This window comes from Giraffa tippelskirchi, chromosome 8, assembly GCF_054371585.1.
Source record: "Giraffa tippelskirchi isolate mGirTip1 chromosome 8, T2T-mGirTip1v1.2.pri, whole genome shotgun sequence".
Taxonomy (NCBI): Eukaryota; Metazoa; Chordata; class Mammalia; order Artiodactyla; family Giraffidae; genus Giraffa; species Giraffa tippelskirchi.
In genome coordinates this window covers 4,764,924-4,785,828 of record NC_137282.1, presented here as the reverse complement: position 1 = coordinate 4,785,828, position 20,905 = coordinate 4,764,924, and the positions used below count along the sequence as shown (strand labels likewise).

Genomic DNA, 20,905 nt, shown 5'->3' with positions numbered 1-20,905 from the left:
GGAGATGATATCCCTGGCTGACTTATGCCACACACTAAACTCCAAAAGTGATGTCCCCCTAAATATCGATATCCTTTTCAAATACAAAACACAGCTTGTCTCTCTGACGAAAAGAAAGTCAATGGACTACGAGAGGCGAAAGTTTTCAGTGCTTTTTCTTCTAAAAATTACAGACCATCTAATACACTGAAGACTTTATTTTGTAGTTTGTAGTAAATTAATTAGAAAATAAACAATGCCATTTAGCATTTGCTGCGTTTCCACTCAATTTGATTTTTAAATCACACACACAAAGCCCAGCATTGTTACAAATGGTCTTTTCTATCTCCATTAGACAAACTACATCATTAACTGGTGAAGCTGACAGCAAACCCACCCATGCAGGGTGCAGTTCTTAGATTTTTAAAGCTGTTTGTTTGTTTTTACCAACTGGGGACTATTTCTATTTTTAACAATCCTTCATTTCTCTTTGCTTTCAAACACTGCAGATTTTCAGCACCCTGTCTCTCTGGTTGAAAAGTCTGTTATTATGCCTCAGATCTTCTAGAAAAAACCAATGAAAAACAAAAAAACTACTTATACTGATACTAGGAAAAAGAAAAAAAAATCAATGTGCCAGGAAAATCCTGTTATGTTGGTGGAAAACTGTCTGAACAGTCACTGGGTCTATGCTCACATATGTGACTGATTAAGGCTATTCCTGGAAGCAGAGCATTTCCTTTGTTTCAGGCTTTTAGGAAAAAAGATGGTCATTGGTATTAGCAGTGCTTTCTTTCTTCATGCTTGATTTAAGTTTGGGCTCATTGGGTTTTTTTCCCCTCACCACCCGAGGCAAAGCAAACAGGAGCTGAGGTGGCAGAGGGGAAGGAAGTGGGGACTGGCTCAGAGGGTCTTGGATCTAAAACCTATGAGAATCTTTGGGTGTCAGTTTCATCATCTGTGAAAGGGGTCAAGAGAAGAGAAGTAGGTTCTATTAATAAATAAAGCTTCCTAAATTGTGTTGGCCAGAAAACAAGTGTTTTACATGAAGATTTAAAAAAAAATGAAACAAAAAAGGTGAAAATAACATACTACAAAAAAATGAAATACTACAAAGAAAATTAAAAAGAAAGGACTTTAAAATAACTGCTTGCATCGTTAGTGCTGGGATGCAATAATCTATCCCTGATACATAGTGGGATGGGAGGAGGTAGCACCCACCAGCCACTGGGATGATATATGCCAGGGAGCGGCAGGGGTCTTGGGAACAGTTAACATTTATGTCTGTATCTGTGAGAGCTTATTATTAACACAACACACTACATTTTCTTCAGTTTAACTTGTCCACGTCTTTGTTCAATTAAAAAGTTTTTTAAAAAATTACATTTTAATCATTTCTTGTCACATAATTTACTGCAGGTTGCTTTTGTATGCATTTAAACCTAAATTAGCATGGAAGCTTCCAGGTTTGTATTTCTAAACATTTAAATTTTATTCTATATACACATGATGCTTACATATGATCTTATAAAAATCACATAGTTCCTTTAGAACAGTGTGGTTCTCAAAGCAGAGTCCCTGGACGAGCACATAAGTATAATCTGGAAACTTACTGAAAATGTAGATTTTCCAGGCCCCACCCAAGATCTGCAGAGTCTGAAAGGCTGCAGTGGGCCAAGTAATCTGTATCTTAACAAACCCTCCAGATGATTTTGATGCAGCTAAAATGTGAGGACGCTGCTCTAGATATGAGGTTGGCAAATTTCTTGTGTAAGAAAGTAAACATTTTAGATGGCAGGCCATATATAGTCTCTGTCACAGTCACTCAACTCTGCTTTTGTACAAACTATGTGTGGCAAAAAGCAGCCACAGACAATCCATAAACAGATGGGTGTGGCTTTGTTCCCACAAATTATTATTTACAAAACAGTCTGCTGAATTTGGCCCATAGACCATGGCTTGTGGACTTCTGCTTCAGATGAAAAAAAAATGTGACAGCTGTCATAATGGACAGGTCCTGGGACTAGGTCAAACGGCTTCTTTGTTGTTGTTTTAGTCACGAAGTTGTTTCTGACTCTTGCAACCCCCATGGGATTTCCCAGGCAAGACTACTGGAATGGGTTGGCATTTCCTTCTTCAGGGGATCTTCCTGATCCAGGGATCGAACCCATGTCTCCTGCATTGGCAGGCATTTTCTTTATCACTGAGCCATCAATGCCAATGAGCTCAAATGCCTTCTACTAATAAATAAATAAATAAATTAAATAAAGGGATTTGACCTGTCTTAGCCAAGCACTTACAGGCATATTGAATAATTAAAAATGCTAGTTAATGCACTGATGACTTTGTATGCACCTTCTTGAGGACTCCAAGTTGGAGTTAGAACTCTTAGTAGAGTCCATAGAAGCCAAACGTTTTAACATGGTGGTGAAAGGTGTTCATCTACACACTACGACTTTCAAGTGTCATCCACACAACAAAACAGGAAAGATTTTTGGAGAAAACATATCTATTTCCTCCTACTGAAATTTAAAATATAAAATTCATATATATAAAATATAAAAAATATAGGCAGAAGTGAACATAAGATAGATTTTTAAATTACTTGTGATAAAGAACAGCAGAAAACTCTCCTGTATTTTTTCAGTTGATTTAGAATTTCTTGTGGGGGAAATTTTTGCATTGACAGACACAACATGCATATTGATTCTTTTCCCACTGTATTTTAGCTCAAATCTCCCTGTTTATTTAAAACATTGGTTCCAGGTAATGCCACTTAAAATGTCTCAAATGCATTTGGTCAAGTACCTGTTTTCAGCAAAAATGCTAAACTCAGCACAAATCCCGTGAGTTGCTTTGCTGCTTATCTTGATAGAAAAGAAACTTGGCTGTAAAGAAGTCAGCTTTACATGCTGGTCGATTTTCAGTCTTTCTGATATCTGTCATCTTCAGCAAAAATGTTACTGATGAAATTACATTCAACTTAACCCAAAGGGAAGCCACAGTGAATAACTTGAATGTGGCCAAAAAAATAGGTATTTCTTTCATCCTTTTAATTGTGTCTAGGAAGGAAAGATATGGAAGAGAGTCGTTTAGAAGAAATAATACAGTCGAAAGAGGCCCTCAGAACACCCAGTGAGCAGAGTGAGATCTGAATCCCTCTTTGCACCAGGAGGTGCTCATTTGGCACATGAAGGTCTGTTTTTAAAAGCATATACAAAATGTCCCTGTGTTCCCTTTTAGGGCATGTTTATAAGATTCCATCTGCTAAGGAAATACGACTTACAGAAAATAATAGGCAGAAATATGTTAAAATGTATAAAACTCTCAAGATTTTAATCTCATAAATGACGAGAACAGTAATGTAAATATAAGTTTTAGGGCATGAACACTCTACCCAAAGCTGTTACATATGCTAGCTGGCACTGCACACACTTCTTAAGAGACAGTTTTCACCAAAGGTATTTCCACGCAGATTCCAAAAACGTAAGGTAAAATATGTACAGGCCCAAATGTCTGTGGGATGATTGCTTGTATTTCAGAAAAGTGGCAGCAAGCTACTCCTTGTACAGAGGTTTCCATGCTTGGTATCATGGAATTCTGCCAGACCAAGCCAAATGGCTGGACTTGGGTTTGGTTCTCAAGGGAGACTCAGCCATAGATTCTTAAGGGAAGGTAACGTATACGTAGTCTGCTTAATGGGAGTCTCTACAGGGGAGGGTGACTCACATGTCCTGTTAGAGTGTTAGTACTGGTTGGTTCTGAATTCTCAACACACCAAGAATGACACAAGAGAGATGGCTGGCACAGAAAGGGGAAGATAAATCGCAGAAAAAAGCAGAAAAATATGTTGGCAGAAACCATGAGGCTAGAGAAACCACGAGTCAGGAAGAAACATGAGGCAGAGAGGAACACAGGATGAAAATACTGGTAACAACAGAGATCAAATGAAATACAATAGCTATAATTGTACTTCTAAAGTTATCTTTTTAAAAACTCATGACAGTATATTGGTTTCAGATGTACAGTGCAGTAATTTGATATTTTTATATATTATAGTCCATACAAAGTTGTTATAAGATATTGACCACATTCCCTCTACTCTACATTACAGCCTATAACTTATTTATTTTTATGTTTAGTAGTTTGTACCTATTAGTCCTCTTTATCTATTTTGCCCCTCTGTGCCCTCTCCTTTCTGGTGACCACTGGTTTGTTCTCTGTATCTTTCGGTCTATTTCTTGTTTGTTATACTTGTTCATTTGTTATATATCTTAGAATCCGTATATAAGTGAAAACATACAGCATCTGTTCACTTTTGTCTGCTTTATTTCACCAGATATAATATCCTCCAGGAATATCCATGTTGTTGCAGATGGGAAAATTCCTTTCTTTTTATGATTAACGTCCCATTATACATACGTATATTCCCTTATATATATATGCATGTGTGTGTGTGTGTGTGTGTGTGTGTGTGTGTGTGTGTATATAATGTCACATCTTCTTTATCCACTCCTCTGTTGATGGATACTGAGGTTGCTTCCTATGTCTTGTACACAATGCTACTATGAACACTTGGGGTACATGGATCTTTTTGAATTACAGTTTTTGGGTTTTTTTGAATAAATTGGAATTGCTGGATCATATGGTAGTTCTATTTTTAATTTTTTGAGGAATATCTACATTGTTTGCTATAGTGTTTATGCCAATTTACGTTCCTACCAACAGTGCATGAAAGTTTCCTTTTCTCCTCACCAACATTTGTTATTTCTTATCTTTCTAATAACAGCCATTCCTGTAGGTGTGAGGTGATATTTCACTGTGGTTTGGATGTGCATTTTCCAGATGATTAGTGACAGTGAGCACTTTTCTCACGTGTCTGTTGGCCATTTGTGTGTCATCTTTGGAAAAATGTCTATTCAGATATTCTGCCCATTTTAAAATTGGATAGTTTGCCTTTTTGGTGCTGAGTTTTATGAGTTCTTTATATGTTTGGGTATAAACCCCTCATTTGCAAGTATTTTCCCCATTCTCCAGGTTGACTTTTCATTTTGTTGACTGTTTCCGTTACTGTGTGAAGCTTGCTTGGGTTCCGTTGGTTCATGTTTTGCTTTTGTTTCCCCTGCCTGAGGAAGATGAATAGCAAAGAGTGTACTGCCTATGTTTCCTTCTAGGAGTTTTATGGTTTCAGGTATTACCTTTAGGTCTTTAGTTCATTTTGAATTTGCTCCTGTACACTGTGAGAAGATGTTCCAGTTTTATGCTTTCACATATGCTGTCCAGTTTTTCCAGCACCACTTATTGAAGAGACTGTCTTTCACTTACTGCATGTCCTTGCCTTCTTTGTTGCAGGTTGAATGACCATATGCATGGGCTCTGTCTCCTGTTCCATTGATCTGTATATTTGTGTCTGTGCCAGTACCATACTGTTTTGATTATGGTAGCTGTGTTTTATAGTCTGAAGTTAGGGAGTATGATACCTTCAGCTATGTTCTTTTCTTCTCAGGATTATTTTGGCTATTCAGTGTCTTTTGTGGTTCCATACAAGTTTTAGGTTTATTTGTTCAATATACTTCAATGTAATATATACCATATATTACAAAACCACAGCTAATATAATACTCCATGGTGGAAAGCTGAAAGCCTTTCTTCTAAAATCAGGAATAAGACAAGGACATCAATACTTTTATTCAATATATTATTAAAAAAAAATCCTAGCCACAGAAATTAGATAAGAAAAAGAAAAGGCATACAAATTGGAAGAAAGGAGTAAAATCATTTCCAGATGACATGATACTATGTATAGAAAACTCTAAGTGAAAGTAAAAGTGAAGGTCCCTCAGTTGTGTCTGACTCTCTGTGACCCCACGGACTACACAGTCCATAGAATTCTCCAGGCAGGAATACTGGAGTGGGTAGCCTTTCCCTTCTCCAGGGGATCTTCCCAACCCAGGGATCGAACCCAGGTCTCCCACATTGCAGGAAAATTCTTTACCAGTTGAGCCACAAGGTAATAAGCCCTTGGAAAACTCTAAAGACTGCACCAGAAAACTAGTAGAACTCATAAATGAATTAAGTAAAATTGCAAGATACAAGATTAATGTACAGAAATCTGTTGCACTTCTATACACTAACAATGAATTATCAGAAAGAGAAATCAAGACGATAATCTCACTGACAATTGAATCAAAAAGAATAGGATACTTGGAACAAATTTAACCAAGGAGGTGAAAGGCCTAATCTCTGAAATCTATAAGACATTGAGGAAGGAAATTAAAAATGATACAAATAAATGGAAAGATATCCTGTGTTCATGCACTGGAAGAAATAGTATCATTAAAATGTCCATACTACCCAAAGCAGTTTACAAATTTAATGAAATTCCTATCGAAAATAGTCATGACATTTTCCATAGAAAGAAGGTTATCCCTAGTGTTAAGAACAGCATTCCAATGTGAATTATATCTTAATAATTAAAAAAGAGAAATGGGTACATCAACCAACCAACCAACCAATGCAGACAGACTCGGTCCACACAGGTTCTGCTGACAGATGCCCAAGGTCTGGGCCCAGGATCACCTGTATGTCTGACTTTCCTGGCCTCTGTCCCTGGACACAGGTCTAGCCTCCCCAGGGCACTCTGCAGTCATTTCTCTTGGAAGAGTCTCATCTCTGGGGGCCTCTGTCAGGATCAAGTCTGGGTCCTGAGCACTCCCAGGCTTTGGATTCTTGTCCTCTACTCATATTTAGGGGACTTCCTTCTCTCCTTCTTTGATTCTTATGCATTTTCTTAAAATTTTAATTCAATAGTTTAAATATCCTTATCTATTTTTATTCGTTTCTGGAAGGGATTTCGTTAATAAATTTACATTTGCTACTTAAAATACTCAACATTAAAAAAAAAAAAGGAGTGACCAAGATATTTATACACATGAAGCTAGCTCTGCAAGGAGGCACGCACGAGACTATGTACTGAGAAAAGTGGATGGGCAGAGGGATGGAAGAGAACGGCATCTTTGAGCTGGGGGATTGTGAAGAGTGTCTGGAGAGGCAGGAGTGTCACGGACTTGCAGTCCTGCCGTGAAGAGGAGGGTGCCTCCATCAGTTTCAGAGCTATGCTGAAAGAACATACCATAGTCTGGTAGTGAATCAACAACAGAAATGTGCTTATCACAATTCTGGAGGCTGGAGAGTCAGGTGCCTACATGGTCCTGTTGGGCAGAGGGCCCTCGTCTCCCTGGTTCGTAGCCTGTGCCTCTTTGCCAAGTCGCCACACGGTAGAGGCAGCAAGCTGCATCTCTGGGATCTCTGTTATAAGGGCACTAATCTACCCTGGCATTCGCATCAACCCCAAAAGGCTTCACCTCCTAATGCCATCACCTCAGGGGTATAAGAATTTCAGCATGTGGATTTGAAGGGTACTCAACCATTCAGACCATAGAAGACATGGACTTATGCTCTGTAGAACAGCTGCCTTGAGCCAGCTATGGGGGGCTGAATAATGGCCCCAAAAGTATCTGCCCTAACCCTAGAACTTGAGAATATTATCTTACATGGCAAAAGGGACCTTGCAGATGTAAATTAAAAAAAGAAAAGATCACACACATGCACAAAATAATATGTATGTATTAACTGTGTCACTTTGCTGTACAGAAGAAATTAACACAGCACTGCAAATCAACTACACGTCAATAAAATTAAACAAATAACAAATTTTTTAAAAAGTAAGGCTCTTGAAATGAGAAGATTGTCCTAGATTATCTGGTAGCCCAATGTAATCAGAAGGCTCCTTATAGGAGGAAGGCAATGGGAAATTCAATGACACAAGAGGAGAAGGGATGATGTGATGATGCAAGCAGAATTGGAGTGACTTGCTAGTAAAGCAGAAGGGGCCAAAGCCAAGGAAAACAGGCGGCCACTGGAAGCTGAAAAAGGCAGGAAAACATTCTCTTCTCAGATCCTCCAGAGGGAACTGTTCATACCTTGATTTTAGCCCAGTGAGACTGATGTCAAATTTGTGAGCCGCAGAGGTGTAAGAGGATATTTGTGGGTGGCTTTAAAAACCACGGGGTTTGTGGTCATTTGTTGTAGTGACAATAGGAAACTAACATATCAGCTCACTCTGAGCCTGAAAATATCTGGTCAAGAACACAAACCGTAAATACTAACATCTTCCCTACCCTGGAGTCAGATCCAATCTATCAGCTTTATCAAAATAGAATTTTCCCCGTGGGGAAAAAACCCAATGTTTGGTGTTTGTCTGGGAAGTAAACTTGAAGATGCTCACCGCTGGCTACTGAAATGTCCTACAACATGGAAGCGGAGAAGATGCCCAGCTGTGCCAGTTCCAGAGAAGACGTGAGCTTTGGACGAGGCCAGGGGTCAGAGCCAGGTCAAAAGAAGAGGCAAGGGGACTTCCCTGGCGGTCCAGTGGTTCGGGCTCCACACTTTCACTGAGGGGGTACGGGTTCGATCCCTGGTCCAGGAACCAAACTCCAGCCAGCTGCAGAGCACAGCACAGCCAGAAAGGAAAAGAAAAAAAAAACCACATAGAAAATGCAAGTGTGCAGTGTCTTTGTTAACAATGTACAACCACTCCCAAACACCTGTTTAAAATGGTTATTTGACTATTTTGCCTTTATGCCACGTAATATAAAAGTCATTCATGGTCACTTATTTACCTGCAGCCTCAGAGCACCCGTGAAAATGACCACAATCTGCACATATGCAATAGTGCTATTTAACCTGAAATGGATAGAATGGAGGCAGATAAAGGAAGGAATAAGACAACTTATGCATGCATGTGTCTCTAGAGAGTGTCTGGAACAAAAATAGTGTTGTTTTTTTAAAATTACTTTTGGTTTACTTTTTTTTAATAACAGTTTCCATGATTATCTTAATTACTCCATCTATGGTTCTCAAGAGACTTGGGAATAGAAGAAAGAAAAGGTAGCAACCTATTTCTTACAAATAAAGATGTGTGAAATATCCTTTATTCTTTCTGAGAAAAAAAAAAAAAGATAGTACCTAGAAGAAAAAGAAAATATTTAACCTCATTTGAACACTGAAGTTTGATCTTCCCCATTAGGGAATAGCTTATTTCCTTTATGAATCATCCCAAGACTTTCTTCTTCCAAAGCGGGCAGTTTTCTTGCATGGCCCCCAATTCCATGCCCCCCCTGACTCTGCCTCTCCATCCCATTTGTCAGAAAAACCCTTAAGAGCTGCTTGGCAGACCAAAAAAACAACAAGTCTTGAAACAGCTTTGCTTATGTCATCTGGATGGAATCATGTATGCAATGTGGACAAAACATAAAGCCAGCATGAGAAAGCTACCAGGGGGTGCCAGAGGCAGTGTTCCTTTGAGGCCGTTCCAGGAAGTGATTCAGCAATTTATTCACATCATGCTTCTCTTCTATGTCTGTGAGTCTCTTTCTATTACAGAAATAAGTTCATTTGTATTTTTCTGTACACATAATACATACTGTTATATGTAAAATATGTAACCAACAGAGTCTTACTGTATAGCAGAAGGAACTATCTCAATATTTTGTAATATTCTACAAGGGAAAAGAACAGGAAAACAAATATATGAGTGTGTGTGTGTGTATATATATATACAGACATCTATATATCTGGAACTAACATGATATTGTAAATCAACTATACTTCAATTAAAAGCATTATTCTGTTATTTTTCAAGATATGTTTGGAACACTTTTGGGGGAGAATACTCCTAGAAGTATGGTGGCAGAGACATTGCTATGTCCTTGCTGAATTCCATTTACTTCTCCTTCTAGTCCCACAAGCAGACAATATTTCCTAGCGTCCCCTGCAGTTCCCTGGGGGTGTGACACTGAGCTCTGGCCGGTGCGGTGCGGGTAGACGTGACGTGTGCCATCCCTGGGCTGGTCCACAAACCTCCTCCTTGTTGTCTCTTCTCTCACTGCTGGCTGGACACAGAAGGTCCATAAAAACCCTGACAACCTAGGAGACAGCGGAGCCATGGCCTGGCCGGAGCCTGGTCCCAGGCCTGTTGGTCTCATCGGACTGTGACATTAGTAAGAAATGAAATGGTAGTGTGTTAAGGCACAGGTGTTTGGAAGTGTATGTGATAACTAACAGTTATTGATTACATAAAAATAATCACTTCATGACTTTATATTTACATTTCCATTACTGATTTCCAAATTTCCCCTGTCCATGTTGACTAGACTTTCTTCTGAAATTATATTTTTAAAGCAATCTCTCCTAAGGATGAAGACTAGCCCCCTTCCTAAATAAACTAATGCCTTGTATCCAGACAAAATCACAATTCAAAAATATACATTCACCCTTATGTTCACAGCACTGCTTTTCACAACAGTCAAAACCTGCAAGCAACCTAAACGTCCATCGACAGAGGAATGGATAAGAAGATACGGCCCGTATATACAATGGAATGGGTACTTAGCCATAAAGAGAATGAAATAATGCCATCTGCAGCAAATGGATGGACTTAGAGATAATCATACTAAGTGAAGTAAGTCAGACAGAGAAAGACCAATACCATATGATATCACTTATATGTAGCATCTATAATAGGACACAAATGAACCCATCTGTCAAACAGAAACAGAATCAAGGACACAGAGAACAGACTGGGGGTCGCCAAGGGGGCAGAGTTGGGGGAGTGAGTGACTGGGACAGCGGGGTCAGCAGATGTGAGCTACTGCATGCAGAGTGGATGAACAGCAAGGTCCTACCACAGAGCATGGGGATCTGTATTCAGTATCCCACGAAAAAGCAGAATGGAAAAGATTACAAAAAATGAATATATACACATATATATATGCGTAACTGAACCACTCTGGTGTACAGCAGAAATTAACACAACATTGTAAATAAACTATACTTCAATAAATAAATAAACTAGGAAATTACAAAAAGAATCCAAAGACACTTTGATCATGAGTAGCACTGCTGGAGTAAGGTCTACAGCTTCTCAAAGGATCATCTTTGAAACCAGTAACACTCATTTTAATACGTAACAGAGTTTATAAGGGATGGTGATATAGTAAGAATTGAGCCACAACATTGTTATAAAAGGATATTTTTAAACAATTACCATTTTAATAATCACATCATTCTAATTTTTTTTTTTTATAAATTTATTTATTTTAGTTGGGGGCTAATTACTTTACAATATTGTAATAGTTTTTGCCATACATTGACATGAATGTATGAAGCATGATTTGGTTTTATATATGATACAAAGTGACGGTGAGATCTCCCTGGTGAAATTATGGTAGCCCACTCCTCAGGACAGAGTTAGGAGAAGGGAAGTTTGTAAGAAAATATAGCAGTATTATCTTGCTAGTTTGGCTGGTAATGCATGAACTATAATGTTTCTTAGCTGCTTATCTGTTTGGGGAGGAAACTGTGTGTTTAAATATCACATGATGGGGGAAAATGCCATCATGTGATATTAAATCCTGTTAAATTGTTAAAACTGTTAAATTCTTTTTAAATCAAGAAATCCACATTTTTGAAAAGTTTTTAATTTAGAATGTGTCTAATTATAGACACTGTAAATCAACGAGAATCTGCGGCATCTGTTCCAGCATGTGTAATTAAAACTGGAAGGTTCACTGCTTTGCGAATTCACACCTTGAAAACAAACAGGTGAGTCTTATTCCAGGAAACAAATGATAGTAAAGCTAATGTATTGGGTTGGCCAAAATGTTCATTTGGCTTCTTCTATAGGATGGCTCTAGCAGTGCTTAGTCATTTCTAACTTCATTTTAAACAATTTTGTTAGATTATATTGTGACAGCTGTCATATCAGCATGCATTTAAAACGTAATATCAAATTTGGTGAATTTTTGTGTAGCCATTTCGATATTGAAGATGAAAGAATAAAAGCAACCTTTCTGGCATATTATGCTTTATTATTTTAAGAAAGTAAAAATGCAACTGAAATGCCAAAAAAGATTTATGCAGTGTATGCAAAAGGTGCTGAGACTGATCAAACATGTCAAAAAAGGTTTGCAACATTGTGTGTTGGAGGTATCTTGCTGGATGATGCTCTATGGTCAGTTAGACCAGCTGAGATAGATAGTGATCAAATCAAGGTATTGAGAATGATCAATGTTATACCATGCGGGGGATAGCTGACATATTCAAAATATCCAATTGAGTTTTGAAAATCATTTGCACTACCTTGGTTATGTTCATTGTTTTATTGTTTGGATTTCTCATAAGTTAAGCAAAAGAAACCTTCTTGATCTATTTCTGCATGTGATTCTTTACTTACACACAATGAAAATGTTCCATTTTTAAAACAAATTGTGACTGGTGATGAAAAGTAGAGACTGTGCAATAATACGGGATGGGGGAGATCATGGGGCAAGCGGAATGAACCTCCACCTGCCACACCATGGACCGGTCTTCATCCAAAGAAGGGGACGTTGTATATGTGGTGAGATTGAAAGGGACTCCTCTGTTATGAGCTCCTTCCAGAAAACCAAATGGTTAATTCCAACAAGTACAGCTCCCAGGTCGGCCAACTGAAAGCAGTCAGGCAGTCAGGTCAGTCTCTCAGGCATGTTCAAAGTTTGCGACCCCTGGACTGCAGCACGCCAGGCTTCCCTGGTCCATCACCAACGCCCGGAAATTGCTCAAACTCATGTTCATCAAGTCGGTGATGCCATCCAACCATCTCATTCTCTGTCATCCCCTTCTCCTCCCGCCTTCAATCCTTCCCAGCATCAGGGTCCTTTCCAATGAGTCAGTTCTTCACATCAGGTGGCCAAAGCATTGGAGCTTCAGCATCAGTCGTTCCAATGAATATTCAGGACTGATTTCCTTTAGGATGGACTGGTTTGATTTCCTTTCAGTCCAAGGGACTCTCAAGAGTCTTCTCCAACACCACAGTTTAAAAGCAACAGCTTTCTTTACGGTCCAGCTCTCACATCCTTTACTGGAAAAACCACAGTTTTGACTAGAAGGACCTTTGTCGGCAAAGTGATGTCTCTGCTTTTTAATATGCTGTCTAGGTTGTTCATAGCTTTTCTTTTAAGGAGCAAGTGTCTTTTATTTTCATGGCTGCAGTCATTATCTGCAGTGATTTTGGAGTCTGAGAAAATAAAGTCTGTCACTGTTTCCATTGTTTCCCATGGAAATATCTGCCATGAAGTGATGGGACTAGGTGCCATGCCTTTCTTGAATGTTGAGTTTTAAGCCAGCTTTTTCATGCTCCTCTTTCACTTTAATCAAGAGGCTCTTTAGTCCCTATTTGCTTTCTGCCATAAGGGTGTTAAATCATAAATCCATTATGATTAAACAGTGGAAGTGACAAATAGATCCAAGGGATTAGATCTGATTGACAGAGTGCTTGAAGAACTATGGGCAGAGTTTTATAACACTGGTGCAGGAAGCTGTGATCAAAACCATCCCCAAGAAAAAGAAATGCAAGAAGGCAAAATGGTTGTCTGAGGAGGTCTGACAAATAGCTCAGAAAAGAAGAGACGCAAAGGGCAAAGGAGAATAGGAAAGATACACTCATCTGAATGCAGAGTTCCAAAGAACAGCAAGGAGAGATAAGAAAGCCTTCCTCAGTGATCAATGCAAAGAAATAGAGGAAAACAATAGAATGGGAAAGACTGGAGATCTCTTCAAGAAAATTAGAGATACCATAGGAGCAATCCATGCAAAGATGGGCACAATAAAGGACAGAAAGGGTGTGGACCTAACAGAAGCAGAAGATATTAAGAAGAGGTGGCAAGAATACACAGAAGAACTGTACAAAAAAGATCTTCATGACCCAGATAACCACAATGGTGTGATCACTTATCTAGAGCCAGACATCCTGGAATGAGAAGCCAAGTGGACCTTAGGAAGCATCACTATGAACAAAGCTAGTGGAGGTGATGGAATTCCAGGTGAGTTATTTCAAATCCTAAAACATGATGCTGTGGAGGTGCTGCACTCAATATGCCAGCAAATTTGAAAAACTCAGCACTGGTCAAGGGACTGGAAATGGTCCGTTTTCACTCCAATCCCAAAGAAAGGCAATGCCAAAGAATGTTCAAACTCCTGTGAAATTGCACTCATCTCTCACACTAGTAAAGTAATGCTCAAAATTCTCCAAGCAAGGCTCCAACAGTATGTGAACTGAGAACTTCCAGATGTTCAAGCTGGATTTAGAAAAGGCAGAGGAACCAGAGATCAAATTGCCAACACCTGTTGCATCATTGAAAAAGCAAGAGAATTACAGAAAAACATATACTTCTGCTTTGTTGACTATGCCAAAGCCTTTGACTGTGTGGATCACAACAAACTGTGGGAAATTCTTAAAGAGATGGGAATACCAGGCTACCTTACCTGCCTCCTGAGAAATCTGTATGCAGGTCAGGAAGTAACAGTTAGAACTGGACAAGGACCAACAGATTAGTTCCAAATTGGGAAAGGATTACGTCCAGGCTATATGTTGTCACTCTGTTTGTTTAACTTATATGCAGAGTACATCATGTGAAATGCCAGGCTGGATGAAGCACAAGCTGGAATCAAGATTGCTGGGAGAAATAGCAATAACCTCAGATATGCTGATGACACCACCCTTATGGCAGAAAGTGAAGAGGATCTAAAGAGCCTCTTGATGAAAGTGAGAGAGGAGAGGGAAAAACCTGAAAGCAGTACTCAATGTAAAGCATCCAGAATTAGTCAGCAGAAACACACACTCTTCCATGAGGATAATGCAAGATTGCATATTTCTTTAATGACCAGGCAAAAACTGTTAGTGTTTGGTTGGGAAGTTCTGATTCACCCACTATATCCCCAGATATTGCACCTTTGGATGCCCATTTATTTCGGCTTTTATAAATTTCTCTTAATGGAAAAAATTTCAATTTCCTAGAAGACAGTAAAAGGCACCTGGAACAGCTATTTGCTCAAAAAGATAAAAAGTTTTGGGAAGATGGAATTATGACGCTTTTAAAAAAATGGCAGAGGGTAGTGGGACAAAAAAAGAGGGTAGTATGGTTGTGAGAGTTGGATGGTGAAGAAGCTGAGCGCCGAAGAATTGATGCTTTTGAACTGTGGTGTTGGAGAAGACTCTTGAGAGTCCCTTGAACTGCAAGGAGATCCAATCAATACATCCTAAAAGAGATCAATCCTGGGTGTTCATCGGAAGGGCTGATGTTGAAGCTGAAACTCCAATACTTTGGCCACCCCATGCGAAGGGTTGACTCATTGGAAAAGCCCCTAATGCTGGGTAGGATTGGGGGCGGGAGGAGAAGGGGACGACAGAGGATGAGATGGTTGGATGGCATCACCGACTCAGTGGACATGGGTTTGGGTGGACTCCGGGAGTTGGTGATGGACAGGGAGGCCTGGCGTGCTGCGATTCATGGGGTCGCAAAGAGTCGGACACGACTGAGCGACTGAACTGAACTGAACTGAGTGGGACAAAACGGTGAATGGATTGTTCAATAAAGTTCTTGGTGAAAGTGAAAAATGTGTCTTTTTATTTTTACTGAATAAACTAAAGGAGCTGTTTGGCCAATCCATTAAGAAGCAAAGAGTGAAGTCTGAGTGTCACAGAGTCTCAGTTTCCTGATTTACAACATGAGGACAATAACCAGACTTAATTCACAAATCTGTGACAAGGAATAAATGAGTCAATGTATGTAAAGTTCTTAAAACTGTGACACCTAGGAAGTATTAGTTATTCTTAATACTGTTGAGACCATGAAAGTGCCTGATAGCTTTAAGCTATTTGATCAATTGATTAAGTCAGAGCAGAATAACATCTACTGTTTCCTCATACTTATTTTTAGCAAATCTTTTCTTCTATGCTGTTTATCCATCTATCTAAGCATATCAGATGTATGTTTTAATACATAAATATACATTCTTTTTTAAAAGTAAAATTTCTTAAAAGTCAATTTAGGAAATTTCTTAGGGAAATGACAAATGTATGAAAATGATCCTTATTTCCTACTCACTGATTTTACAAGTTCCTGCCACAGTCTATAGACAGACTGGCTCCAGCCTTTCTGTGGCCCAGCCAGCCAGAGCTTTAACTGGAAGGCCTGCCACATTCTTAACTATTGTGTCAGTCCAGCAATCTGTGAGAGACAGCACCTCCTTTACCCCTGTTCTCGTTAAGACTCATCCTGTTTTTCTATCGCTTAAACTCTATTTTCAGGAGCAAAAAAAAAAAAAAAAAATCAGCCTAAAAATTCCTCTGGGCCAAAACACAGCCTTGGGCATCTTATGCTAAAAAGGACTGGCAAAATCTGGCTGAGGTAGTTTTTGAATCTGTTGTAGGGATGCGAGCATCTCCATTTAGACTGTGTGTATTTTTGTAACTGTTTAATTCTCTCTTTGTGGACAAGCACTTTAAAGTCAAAATGAAAAATTAATGAAAACTCCAAATGCCTTTCTCCCACCCCCAGTTGGTGCAAGAATCTGTGTAATTGGAGGGAGTCACTTAAAATGAAGGAAAATGAACAGTGAGAAAGCTCTCGCTGGTGATGTGAGTGAATGGCCGCATTTCCATGACATTTTACTGCATCCACTCAAACAGATGGGATTCCAGAGCTAAGTGGCCTCCGTTGAGATGAATGAGATTCCACAACTATTAGCACATTGGCATAGAAATGGGCCAGATTCAGTTGCAGAGGCATTCTTACAGGAACAAAGAAGATCACAAAGCTATCCTGTCTCCAGCGCCCATCAATACAGATCCATTTGTTATAGAATCCCATTCATTCAAGCTCAGGCTACATTCAATATCATATGACACTCTTCTTCGGGCGCTGCATGGAAATCCCAAGGATCTGATCAGCTATTAACCACTACTGATGCTGATGTGGCGGGTTTGGCTACACAAGACCAAATATCAGTCCCACAAGTGGTGATATGAGTCAAAAAAAAAAAGAAGCACCAGGCGAAAATCAAACACACAGAGAAAAAGCCAATTCATGGATAAGCAAATGCACTAAGGCCTCCTGGGTTGGAAAAGGTCACCCAAGACATTGAAATTCAATGAAGGGGGTTTTAAGTTAAGGAAAACAGGCAAGCACCAGGGAACTGTGTTGTAAAAAGGCTGGGGACCCAGGCCCTTTTTCCTATAGAAACGAGCCAGCATGGGGCATGCCTTGCAGATGGAGGGGCTGGCACACAGCCTGCAGAGCACATCTGGCACACAGGTGTATGGCCTGGGATCCTTCAGCTGGACATCAACGGTCCTATGCAAAGAGTCCCATTGCTATTCGGGGTGGAAAGTGAGAGAAAACTATAGCCGAAAGATGCTTATGTTTAAAAAAAAAAAAAAAAAAGTGTATGGGCTCCTGCCAAAACAGTCTTCCTCTAGCAGATTATATTTTTAATCCACCTACTTAATTAACTAGCTCCTCAGTGGATCAAATGATGTTAGTGAGTTAGAGTAATATTGCCACTGGAGCGGCCATTTAATTCTGGCAACTCTAAAGCAAATTATTCCATAAATGGAGAGTTTATTCAATTGTCTTCAGTTCCAATTCAATTCTGAGCCCCTTCTATGACCAAAGCACTGAGCTAGACCCATCGGGGAACAAAGTGAGGGAGGAACCATCCCTGCCCAATTTAACAAGGGAATGGTGACGCTAAGTGAATTATATCAACATAATGCAAATTGAGTGTATGGGTGGGGGGAGGTGGGAAGTGGAAGGGAAGAAACCCATCAAAGAAGGGAGAGGTTACCTCATGTGCAGGAAAGCAGAAAAGATTTGATGGGGTGGAGACCGTGGAAGGTGAATACTGAAAGACGCAAGAAGGGATTCAGCAGACAGAGATGCGGAGAGGAGCGATAGTGTAGATGGATATAAAATATATTTTGTAGAGAGAACACGGTGACAAAAATCTAAACTAGAAGATGGCAATTAAAATGGGTAGAAGGGTAGTGAATGCAAGAACGATACAATTTAACAAGTGACTGGATGACTTGGGCAAGTTTCATGAATGATTGGGCTTCCTAGGTGGCACTAGTGGTAAAGAACCCATCTGCCAATGCAGAAGATGTAAGAGACCCATGTTTGATACCTGAGTCAGGAAGATCCCCTGGAAGAGGGCAAGGCAACCCACTCCAGCAACCCTGCATGGAGAATCCCATGGACAGAGGAGCCTGGTGGTTTCAGTCCATAGAGCTGGACACGACTGAAGTGGCAGCCCGCACGCACGCATGTGAAGGACTGCCTTGTGATAGGTTCTAGGCTGGGGTGCTAGGACATGAAAAGACACGCTCAAGCCACACATACTCCCAAAGCGGTTCACAGCCTAGAGGTGACTATCACAACCCATTAGAGTCTGTGTCATCCTCTGACAGAGGCATGTACCTCACATCATGAGGACATGGAGGAGGGCACCTATGGAAACCCAGGGCTGGTGGGGGAAGGGTGACAACTGAGCTGGCAGCAGGGTCCCCTGCACAGAACAGGGGACGTGCAGAGTGTCAGCGAGCGCATCGTGTCATTGGGTCACATGGGCCTGAAAAGGAAGGAACTCAACGGAGGAGGCCCTGAATACATCGCTATGGAGACCGGGCTGTTCTCCCAAGGGAAATGGCCAGCGAGTCTTCAGTAGGTTTGAAGAAGGGGAGAGACATCATCAGTCTTTGACACTGGTGTCAAAGACTGAAGGCTGGACAACTGGACAAGAGACGATGGCCATGGTCACCCCAAGACATGGTCCATGGCCGTGAGAAACCCAAAGGCTATTAATGGAGCAGAAGAGATAGTATAAGACCTGGATTGGACACAGAGCATTAAAGACAGTAAAGAGTCAAGGTCAACTCCAGAATTCTGGTTTTAGAAATGAAGGGGATGATGGTGCCCTTCATCAAGATGGGGACAGAGCAGGAACAACAGGTTTCCAGGAGGAGGGACGCAGCTTTGGATCAGTTAATCCGAAGTGGCACATATCAGCTGAGATGTTCGTGAAATGTTTAAACAAGTCAAAATCCTATAGAAAATGGAATAAAATAAGGTATCTCTAATTGTGCACCCAAACATAGATGGCCCCTTAAAAATCGGTATAACCATAGAACAGAGTAATTTAGAACGAATGTAATCAAAGGGAAAGGTATACAACGATAAAGCCGCCAATGCAAAGGGCTTTCCTGTAGTGTGGATTCTCTACACTCTCTTAGCCCTTTACAGACACAGTCCTTGGAAGGCTCACTGAACATCACAGGTTCTGAGCTGTGATTTGCTGAGTTCTCTGATTCGTAAGACCTTAGGGAGTAACTGCGATGGACAGCGCACAACACTGGGTAAAATCAGGGCTCTCAAGGTAGACACAGCCTTGTGCCTAATGTCCCAGACGTATCCATGTGGTCGGTGTGACACGGATGCAAATGATCAGAACACACAATGGAACCTGCTTGGTGACGAACAATGAACAAGGTGCCGTGGCGGTTTAGAGCAAGGTGGGCATGAGACCAGGTCAAAGTGAACAATGGGGACAATACTGAGCTGGTCCTATTCAATTTTTGGTATTCTTTCCATTGTGGATTTTTTTTTGCATTAATTTTGATTTTTTAAAGAAAAATGCTGTATTAAAGGTATCAGTTTGGTTGCTGAGTTTTCTGACGCCCCCTTAGACTGTGTGCCCGAGGGGAGCACCCTTCTTGCCCCCTTCCAACCCTGGGTCACAAATTATCGTAATTCAGACAAAGGAGACAAACAGCCAGGGGTCATCAAGGCCAAATCACGACTTCCCCTTCCTAAAATAACTCCAGTTTTGAATTATTTTTCATTCCTCTCATGAACAGAGCTCTTCAAAACAGTTCAACCAACAGCTATAATGAGGGCTTTCCTTTTGGGCAAATCCTCTGTGGCAAATCACCAGGAAAAATATGATATTAGTAATTACTGAGACTTTACATTTTGCTTATTCTAAGGGTCATTTCCAATATAACACAAGTACATATTTTGATTTCCCTCAAAACCATTTCTTCCCTCCAACCCCTAACAGATCTATGCATTTCAGAACCCAACAAAAATATTCTGAACAAATAAACTTGGAGTTTGCTGACTCCTCCACGGGACCCCAGCTCCCTGGGGAGAGGAATTCTTCCCACAGGTGCTCTGCTTTCTCCGCAGTGCTCAGGTCTGGGTGCTCAGGCCGTAGATGGTACTTAACACATGCTGACCCAAGGTTCTTAACAAGTACACTTATCAAAACAAGTTATTTAATAGAAGATATTCACTTTGTTTAATTACAGCCATATATGTATTCTCATTACAGTTTTATATCAGCCTGATGCCCACAGAAATTAGAGGAATGACTTTCCAACCTTAACCTTACTGAACTGTCACCTTCGGACCAGTCCTTTGGTAAAAGCAGAAGTTGTACAAATGAGTTTGAGTTCAGGTCACTTTACACCCAGTGAAGAACACACTTCTGTGTGCTCTTTAGTAGGGACTGAACTTTAGAGCCGCATTTTGGAGGACAGACTGGGATATTTTTTTTTTTGAACTGATATCTGGTTCTTTATTGGAGTACAGTTGATTTACAATGTTTGTTTAGTTTCAGGTGTACAATAAAGTGATTCAGTTATGGCTATACATATATAAATGTGTGTGTGCATGTATATTCTGTTTCAGATTCTTTTCCCTTATAGGTTATTACAAAATATTGAGCATAGCTCCCTGTGCTATAAAATACATCTTTGTTGATTATCTATTTTATATACAGTAGTGTGTTTGTGTTAATATCAGCATTAGTGGTATTTTGATGACAAACCTGATTTGGAAATGTCTTGTTAAGAGTCTGGGAATGATGTGCACAAAACAAAACACTTCTCTGTGCCTCTGTGTGTGCAGAATTGCTGAGCACACTTCCTGGCGAAAGATAACTCAGGATACCTCTCCTCTACTGAATACTCCCTTACACGCCCACC

The 20,905-nt window shown here is 40.1% G+C and overlaps 1 protein-coding gene across 25 annotated transcripts in view; it reads right to left on the bottom strand.

Annotated features, from left to right (window-relative positions):
* RARB (retinoic acid receptor beta) overlaps positions 1-20,905 on the bottom strand; it is a 1,227,259-nt gene that overhangs the window by 517,810 nt on the left and 688,544 nt on the right. Inside the window, exon 12 of one of the 25 annotated variants that reach the window (XM_081521064.1) lies at positions 2,788-3,041. The exons of the other annotated variants lie outside the window; for them this stretch is intronic. The gene's annotated coding sequence lies outside the window, so the exon portion shown is untranslated. The remainder of the gene's footprint in view (positions 1-2,787; positions 3,042-20,905) is intronic. 25 annotated transcript variants of the gene reach the window in all.